The following is a 9,843-nucleotide window of genomic DNA, read 5'->3' on the forward strand; positions in this document are numbered from 1 at the left end:
TCCATTCTTAATCCTGGACCCCATCTGGCTTAGACCAGTGAAGGGTGTTTTCATATGGCCCCAGAATTTGTGAATTCATATGTCTAGAAGGCCTTATTTTGGTGTCGTCCATTCCCACTGGTTCTTACTATTGTGCTCTTTCCCCAGTCTTAAGTAGGCTAAACAGACCCACAATGGTTGTACAACCTAGTTGGAGTCTTTGGCCTCACTGAATTTGCAATTTCCAGGAGTAGACTGCCCACTGAGCTTGCTTCACAACACAATCCAGCCAAAACAAAGGATGGGTCTGTGGGCTCTCCCTATATAAATGCAGTACTAAATATTAAAATTTGAGCCTTGCTCAGAAACTTTGTCTTGGCTTTGTAATAACCGGCATGAGTAACCCCACTCTCGAAGAACCAAGAAGGAGAATGCTGCAAAAGCATGAGGTTAGTTTATTTTTTTATTTTTTTATCATACACTATGTAGAAACTTTATTTCTAAAATAATGTGACATGGTAATGAAAGGGGAAGGGGATCAGTGGGAGTGGGTAGGAGGGGAGGAATATAGATAAAGTCCGGGATAAATATGATCTAAGTACAATGATACAATGACAAACAGGTATGAAAATGCCACAATAAAATTCATTCTGTGATATGCTAACTAAAATCATTAAATATATTCATGTTCATTTAAGAAAACACTATGATGAAACCCAATATTATGAGCTAATATAAAAAATTTAATTTTAAAAAAGAAAAAATATTTCTTAAGTTCATATTGATGCTCCCAATTCTTTTCAATGAAAATCTGTGTGTTTTTAGTATATCTTGTTTTATAATATAATAGCTTTCATAATGATATTTTCACACAAATATAAATTGTACTCTGATCACCATTTCCGCTTTCTTGTCCTTATCCCCCTCTCTGTGGTTCCCTTTCTCTTCCCTAACTGCCAGTCTCCCTTTTACTTACACATATACACATATTTTTCAGTTCAGGTCTGCCATAGAAGAGAAGACCTGTGGTATTTGTTGATTTGTCTGTGTTATAGTCATCCATATCAAGAGTCTCAGTCCATAAGGACACAGTAGATCATGCAGAAGTTAACTATTACCTATTCAGTCTATTCATAGGAAACAGAACAATTTGAGAATCACAGTATCAATGTTGCTGCCTCCATACTCAGAACAGTTGCTTTCAATTCCATATATATCTTCACTGTTGTTCATCTCTACATTGACTCAACAGCCATCTCATGTTATATGCTTGTTCCTTTTAACCTTTCATTTTTTTCCATATGTAACTATTTTTAACGATTACTATTTGTCCTGTGATTCATTCCTTATTTATATTCCTCCCTCCTGTTCTCCCCATCTCTCCCTTATCCCTTCCTTTTTCTGTCTTATTTTGATTGTCTAAATCTCTTTCACTAAAATTTTAATAAGACCACACCAATAGCCATTCATCTGTATCCTTTATATTTAAAAAATTAAATTTTCTTATAAGTTTGGACCACTAGCCCAAAAGCTTATTATTTTTTTAAGCTCAGCAACTTTTTACGCTGTTTATTGGTGGTGGTCACTCTAGGTTGATTTACTTGGAAATCAACTTTCATTCTGTTTATAGCTTTGTATCTTTTAAATATATTAATTTTGTCCTAATACAATTCCATACAGGTATATAATGTATTCTGACTACTTTCCACATACCTTCTCTTGCCTCCCTTTATATCTATCCAACAGTACCATCTATATCTCTTCTAGCCCCTTTTGCGGATGCATGACTTTTGGGTTTGTTTTGTGACCCATTTAGTTTAGCCCTGTCTATTTTGAAATTATGCTTTGGAATATCAGTGGGTCATAAAAGGAAGACAATGTGCTTTGTATCACCCAGGAAGCCTCTTCACTGATGCTGATCTTCCTGCACCTGCATTTCAGATCTCCTCTTAGAATCCTCTATATCCTCTCTATACACTGCAGGCATTCAAAGAAAACAATACACAACCCAAGACAGCATTCTGGTTTCTTCTTCAAGGGACCAGACTGCATTGCTAAGGCCATACCCTGATGTTCTTCACATTAGGTCTCACCACAACACTCAGTACCACTGAAAATGAGGAGGAGAGCATGCTACACACAACTAATGTCTCAGGACCTTAGTTTCTTGGTCATGATGATATTCCCATAAAGAATATCATCATAATAATAATGCAGATTATCCCATACCCCACCTTCCTCCACTGCATAATCCAGATTGAAAGTTCATTTACCTAATGTTCATCACACTTTCTCTTGAAAAAGTATTCCTGAACATGGATAGAGATCTACAGGACTTGGTCAAAGAGCAGAACCTACATACAGCGAGGCAGCAGCCCAATGATATGCTTAGAACTCAACACTACCTTTACATGGTTTCTGAATCTGACCACTTTGAATAAACAGATTTTTCAAAGGAAAAGATAAGGAGATAGAAGGGCATTTCTCCTTTGTCTTCAAAGTAGAACTTGAAAAGATACTTCTTTATTGTATTTGTTCATGGTGCAATTGTGTTTCTCTTCCATGCATATATCCTGTGTGCATAGCCCAATATTTTGCAGATATAAAGTAACAAGAAAGAATGGACTTTGAGGAGGAGAGTATCTTAAAGGCAGAGGTTGCCTGTAAATTATCTAGATGAAATCAGAGCCTTTGGAGCTCTGGGGGGATTGTTCACACAATGGCCTCTGCTGGCCAAGATTTACTATGCCTGCTAAAACAGAGCTGGTCTGGGGGAATCCAAAGGAAGAATCGGGGAAGTGCTTTTTTACTTTATCCCTCTTTTGTGTAGGAGACAGCAGCTGGAGCTTGAGAATGGACCTCAAGACCTAGAAGAAGGAGAATATACAGTAGGTTAGAAAAACTTGTTCTTCCAAAACTAGAGTGGAAGTGTACTAGAGCTAAGGCTGTTGTGTGAAGGAGGTAAAGACTACCAGCAAGGCATGCATTCAGAATGTTCCCTGGAAAAACAAGCTTCCAACCCTGGGAGAGCTTCAGCACTTGAGTTTCAAACAGCTTTGTTTCAACCAGAGACTGATTAGTAGACACTGGTAAAGTAGGTTTTACATTGGAATTCAAGTCCAGTTTTTAGCAAAGACAAAAAACATTGCCTTGTTCTCAGAGAAACTTAGAGAAAGGTCTCTTCTCCACATTTGCAGAGGGTCCTGAGCACAGGAGTGGTGGTTTGAATATGTTGGCTCATAGGAAGTAGCACTATTAATAATAGGTGTGGCCCTAATGGAGAAAGTGTGTCACTGTGGGGTGGACTTTGAGGTCCTATGCTCAGACTCTACCCAATGTGGAAGATACCCTCCTCCTGGCTGCCTTCGGATCAAGATGTAGGATTCTCAGCTCCTTCTCCAGCTCCAAGACGGCCTGCACACTGCCATACTTCCCACCATGATGATTATGGACTGAATCTCTGAAACTGTAAGCCAGCCTCAATTAAATGTTTGCCTTTATAAGAGCTGCCTTGGTCATGGTATCTCTTCACAGAAAAAAAAAAAAGACAAATGTTGGTACTAGAGACTGGGGTACTGCTATGATAGGTCTGACCATGTTTTTGTTTGGAGGAATGTGGATTTTAGAACTTTATATTTGGAAAGCAGTGGAATGCTTAAGTGCAGCTTAATGGGCCATTCTAGTAGGAATATGGAAGACATTGGTATTGAGAGTGATTTGAACTCTGGGGCCTGGCTCAAGGGAACAGAAATTATGGTTTGTTGCTTAGAGATCATTCTTACAATGTTTTAGTGAAGAATGTGGCTTCTTTTTGCCCTTGTCTAAAGAGTCTATCTGAGCCTAAGGTGAAGATATTCAGATTAATTGCATTGACAAAGGGAGTCAGGAAAGAGCCCAGCATAGACTTTTTCTTCTTATTTGCTCTCATGAAGAACATTTTGAGTAAGCTTAGAAAGGAAAAATACAAAAGTCATGATTTAAAGATTAGAGTGGCATTAGAAAGTGTTCAAGGAGATAAACAAGTTAAGGCAATGATATCCTTGGGCAAGATTCCACCCAGCTAGGCTTATTATTTACTTGTTTGCCACTACACAAAGGATAGTTATATCATGTTAGGCATTATTATGACCTGACTATTGTTTCTATTTGGACATAAGGAAATAAGATTATGTGTCAAATTAAGGATGGGTTGTGATGGCTATTCTCATTTGTTAATTTTACTACATCTGGAATGAACTACAACTTCTGGATTCCATCTGCATCAGGAACTAATCCTCTGCCACAGTGCTCCATACCCCAATACTGCCAGGAGATAGCTGGTTTCCTAAGAGTGCCGACACACCTGTGAGCACAGGTAAGACCAACACTTCTGCTCAAATTCCTGGCTCAAGAGGGACCCCCCTCCCAGAGCCCTCAGGGCACAGGAACCAAGGAACAGCCTGGGACAGGATCCTTCTGGTTTCTGTCTGCACCTGGAGCTGATCCTATGCCACAGCTCTCTATACCCAAACTGGTCTACAAGGAGTACTGACACACAGGCTTGCAGGAAGGACAAGCCATAGTCAGAGATAGCAATACCAGTGAACGCCAGTGATAGCCAGATGGTGAGAGGCAATGGCAAGAACTTAAGCAACAGAAACCAAGGCTACTTGGCATCATCAGAACCCAGTTCTCCCACCACAGTGAGCCCTGGATACCCCAAGACACCAGAAAAGCAAGACTCTGATTTAAAAATCACATCTCATGATGATGATAGAGGAATTTAAGAAGGACATAAATAACTCCCTTAAAGAAATACAGGAGAACACAGGTAAACAGCTAGAAACTCTTAAAGTGGAATTTATTAAGATCATATGAAAAAGTAAAGAAACTCTTAGATTCAGGCATTGTGGTACATGCTTTTAATCCCAGTACTCAGGAGACAGAGGCATGCAGATCTTTGAATTCAAGGTCAGTTTACAGAGTAAGTTTCAGGCCAGCCAAGCTTAGGCAGTAAAGGATGTAATAAAACAAGGGGGCTATGGTCCAGCCCCAACAAGCAGCCTAGCTCAGCAGCTTCAGCCATGTGGCTCTGGCTTTTGAGTTAAGAATAGAAGGAGTTATTGAGACAATTGATGCTGGTTAGCTGAGGCTAAGAACCTACCAACGTGAATTGGCGGATTCTTTTTAAATATTTCCTGCAACAATGGTATCTCTTCACAATGACAAACCCTAAGACAACAAGGAACAATGAAAATAATCAAACATAAATGGAACAGTATTCATCAGTGTAAGACCCTGTCGAGACTTAGCTTACTGGAGACCCCCTGAGTGAATCATGTGGAGCCTGATTGATGCAAAAAACATGAGGATTTTTAATGTTCCAGTGCACTGGGGCCATCCCAGACCTTAAGGTGAGGAGGCAACCCCATACAGCTTGTTCAATGAGCTTTTATACAATTTTCAGGGCAGCAGCCATTAGACACAATGATTGGTAAAACAGTGTGACTTTTTAAACTGATTGGTCTTTAGGGAATGAGGTGGCAAGGACTTCCCTTGTCTGAAGGTGGGCAAAGGTCCACCCTGCAGAATGTATCCCCACCCACAGGTTGGTTCTCACCCTGTGGTCTGAGGAATGTTAATTAGCTTCTCCCTTCTGCAGGGGCAAGAGTTCCACCACTTTCCAAAGTTCCTGAGCTTATCTTATTAAGCTCTACAGAAATTCCTGGCCTCCTGGTGTTTTTCTGAGAAGTCCCTGTTTACTTGGTTTGTAAGATTCGGGGAGCTGAGTCTTATATCCAGAATGTCATCCCACTCACAAAGATACAGAGATGGAGATCGATGCAATAAGCAAGAGGTTTTAATGATCCAGTATACTGAGGTCATCCTACAACCAAAAGCACACACTCTTTATACCCTTTCAGAACATAGGTTTACAGAGTGAGTTGGTTATCTTTCCCATTGTTCTCTGTTTCTATTGACCTTTGTGCCCCAGGTGAGGAGGAGATACCTGTTGCAGTAGAAGGGCTGGGGAGATCCACCCCCTACTGGGAATGTTTCCTGGAACCGGGCATTACTCCCCACAATTAGGGCATCTCCTGGGGATGGATGTTTGATCAGTAAACTCTTTGAAGCTCCCTGACTTTAAGCTTAATGGACATTCCTGGCTTCCCGGTATTTTTATGAGGTATCCCTGTTTGTTCAATTCTTACAGGTTCTCAAAATCAGCATGAAGAAACCTCAGTGATTAGTGGTCACAGAAGTAGAAGTTTTGAGGACCTGACAGATTTTAATGCAGAAGCTGGATTTCTCCAGGGGAAATGGGGCCAAGTCTATTTATTGTGTATTTAAAATAAGTACAGCAGGGATACCTCAGCATTTAAGAGTTGTGTCTCCTTTTTCAAAGGACCCAAACTCAGTTCCCTGAACACACATGGTGGCTCACTACATTCTGTAACTTCAGTTCCAAGGGATCTGACACCCTCTTCTGAGTTCTTAATGCCTGGTTATACATACATATACATATACAAAAACAGGTATTTTAAAAATATTTTCAAAATATGGCTAGCCATCTATATTTGTAGGCTTAGAATCTGAGAATTCACTTAACAGAGGATCAAAATCCTCCAAAAAATGTGATATACACAGACATTTTATGTTTTTGATCAATAGTGTTGAATAAGTACTATTGCTATACCATTTATGTTGCATTAGCTGTTGCAAGTAACCTACAGGTGATTTAAAGTATACATAGATATTTATAGGTCCTAATCAGATGCTATACCATTTTTATATAAAAATCATGAGCATTTGTGTATGTTGATCATTGACTGATCCCATGCATATACCAAGGGGTGACTTAGTGAATAAAACCAGTAGGGCTAAAGACTTCCTCCACTTTCTCCACACTAAGAATGCAAAGCTATGAATGCATGACACAGAGTAACAAGACCTAGCAAGAATTCTACGCTTCTGGTCAATGACAGAACTTAAGGAAGGGCATCAGTTCTCACCCTCACCTTTATACCCTCACCTGCCCATTTGCTTCTTTCTTCCTCCCACTCCAATGGCTATGGATGGTATGAACTTTTTACAATGTTTTTCATCAAGTGTCTTTAAATCTCAGAATATGTCAGACTGTGGACAGGAAAGTGTCAGAGTAACACAAAAAGCAACTTGCAGCCCATTGGGATCCTTTTAGATGTATGGGTTTATATTAGTCAGGGTTCTCTAGAGTCACAGAACTTATGGTAGTCTCTATGTAGTAAAGGAATTTATTGATGACTTACAGGCTATAGTCCAACTCCCAACAATCAACTCCCAACAATGGTCGGCAGCAGCTGTGAATGGAAGTCCGAGGATCCAGCAGTTGCTCAGTCCCACAAGGCAAGCAGGTGAAGCAGAACGAACTTTCCTTCTTCCAATGTCCTTATATAGGTCTCCAGCAAAAAGTGTGGCCCAGGTTAAAGGTGTGGTGACACACACCTTTAACCCCAGATGACCCTGCTTGAACTCATAGATCTTCCAGTCTTAATCTTCTAGGATTCATAGCCACTATGCCACCACACCTTTAATCCCAGATGATCTTGAACTCATAGATCTTTCTATCTTAATCCTCTGGGACTCATAGCCACTATACCTCAAGATCTCCATGCCAAGATTCAGGTCGGAAACTTGTATCTCTCAGCCTCCAGATTAGGGTCAGGTGAGCCTTCTAATTCTGGATTGTAGTTCATTTCAGATATAGTCAACTTGACAACCAGGAATAGCCACTACAGAGTTCTAAGAATCTTAAAAGAAAGCAGGCCTTTGGCAATTCATTGGCAACTGCTCTCTGTTTCTAATGTCACAAAGCCCAAGAATCACACGTGAAATACCCAAGTTATTTTGAAGAAACTTTTTGTCTATGCATCCTGACTATCTGGGACTTTGAGGAGTTCTGTGAGTATATCACAAAGGCTGGAGATGAGGAAAGACCCTGATCTTGCTCTGATGCTATACAACTAGATTCTGCTTTCTAAAGCAGGGAATGGCATGTGCCAGAGATGACATCTGTCTACAACTCCATTCTTGCATTTCTTGTTATGTGTATATGCACATGTGTGCCTGTTTGAATGTGTGTGTATGAGTATGTTTGTGTGTCTTTGTTAGGGTTCCTCCTGGAAAGCTTTTGGTGCCTCTTATAGAAATTTGGCAGGTACTTGTTACTGGACTTGGAGGAGGAAGTGGGCTCAGATAAGAATATTCACATTTGGGCTAATGCAAGGATCAAGGTAAACACCACCAAGGAATGTGTGACTTCCCTTTTATCTTGGTAATCCTGATAAGCCCCCAGACCCAGTGACTCCAGGAACTTGTTTATTGCTTTGTTTGATTACTACCTTGTGTGATCTCTTTGTTTTTTGACTTGTTTGATTACTTTGTCTTTGATCTAAGAACTAACTATTTTCTGCAAGTACCTAGAATGGTATAAAAGCAGACTGGGAAAAAATAAGCCCTCTTCAGCCTTAGCACTGGCTGGAGTCATGTTATAATGTTTGTCTAATTGTCTTTTTCTTTTCAGTCCCCACTTCTGCCCTTGAGAGCCTGTTGACTAACTGAGCTGGCTTGGTCAGTTCCTGTTGCTGGGAAGAGACAGCATGACAGACGACACTTATAAAGGACAACATTTAATTGGATCTGGCTTACAGGTTCAGAGGTTCAATTCATTATCAAGGTGGGAGCATAGCAGTGTCCAGGCAGGCATAGCACAGGAGAAGCTGAGAGTTCAACATCTTGTTCTGAAAGCAATCAGGGGAAGACTAGCTTCTAGGCAACTAGGATGAGGGTCATAAGCCCATAATAACATACCTACTCTAACAAGGCCACACCTTCAAATAGTGCTACTCCCTGGGGCCAAGAGTATTCAAACCACTACACCAGGATTGCCTCGGTTTGTTTTCTTTATTGCATCTATTGCCTTTTCAGTTCTTGGGGATGTTAGGGTCTATTGAGGATGCACATGATGCACAGCATGAACTAGGTCTAGGCTCTGAGGTAGAACAAGTGTATGGTACTCTGGGATAGTTACCAGGGGCTAGGCCTGGTGTTGAGGATGACATAGGTGGGTCAGGATCTGTGAAATACACTAGAAAATTTTAGTGTATATATTATGTGGCCAGTGCTTGGAAATAGGGTTCTGTCTGTCTGTCTATCTATCTGTCTGTCTATTTACCTAAATAATTTTTTTGAGGCATGGTCTCATGAGTAGCTCTATCTGTCTTGAAAATTGGACTCTGCCTTTTTATGTGCACATACAGGTTTCCCAATTATTGAACTGATCCAACGTTTTGTTGTTTGTTTGTTTTGCTACCTTGGAAATAATCAGTGGTTGTCAATGAGTTGCTTTGTTTCTGGGAACTCAGGGCCAGTAGCCTGTCTGTTAGCACCCAGAAACGGCGGCAGATATGGGCGGGTCCACAGACCTGTCGTCAAGGCAACGGCCACCATATTCCCAGAATCCATTGGGTTCAAGGCAACTCCCACCTTTACCTGGACTGCTACGTCAGGACATATATATATATGAGTACTTTCCTCCATCTCTTTCTCTTTTCCTCTCTCTCTCTTCTCTCTTCCTGCTCCGTGGTCCTCACTCCCCCTTAATTAAACCTCTTACACGTGGAACTGTTTGTGCCTGGTGTCTGCAGACGCGTCTGCAGCGCCTCGAACCCCAACATTTGGTGCCCAAACCCGGGAGCGTGGTGGTTTGCGTCTACGGACCCACTACATACCGCCGGGACAGACGCAGGCATGGCCACGTGGGGCGGCCGCTGAGACCGCTGCCTCCTGCCTCCGCCAGGTCCTATCACCAGTACCGCCGCTGCTGCAGCTGCGGTCACGTCCACG

Source organism: Mastomys coucha, unplaced genomic scaffold, assembly GCF_008632895.1.
Source record: "Mastomys coucha isolate ucsf_1 unplaced genomic scaffold, UCSF_Mcou_1 pScaffold11, whole genome shotgun sequence".
NCBI classification, from domain to species: domain Eukaryota; kingdom Metazoa; phylum Chordata; class Mammalia; order Rodentia; family Muridae; genus Mastomys; species Mastomys coucha.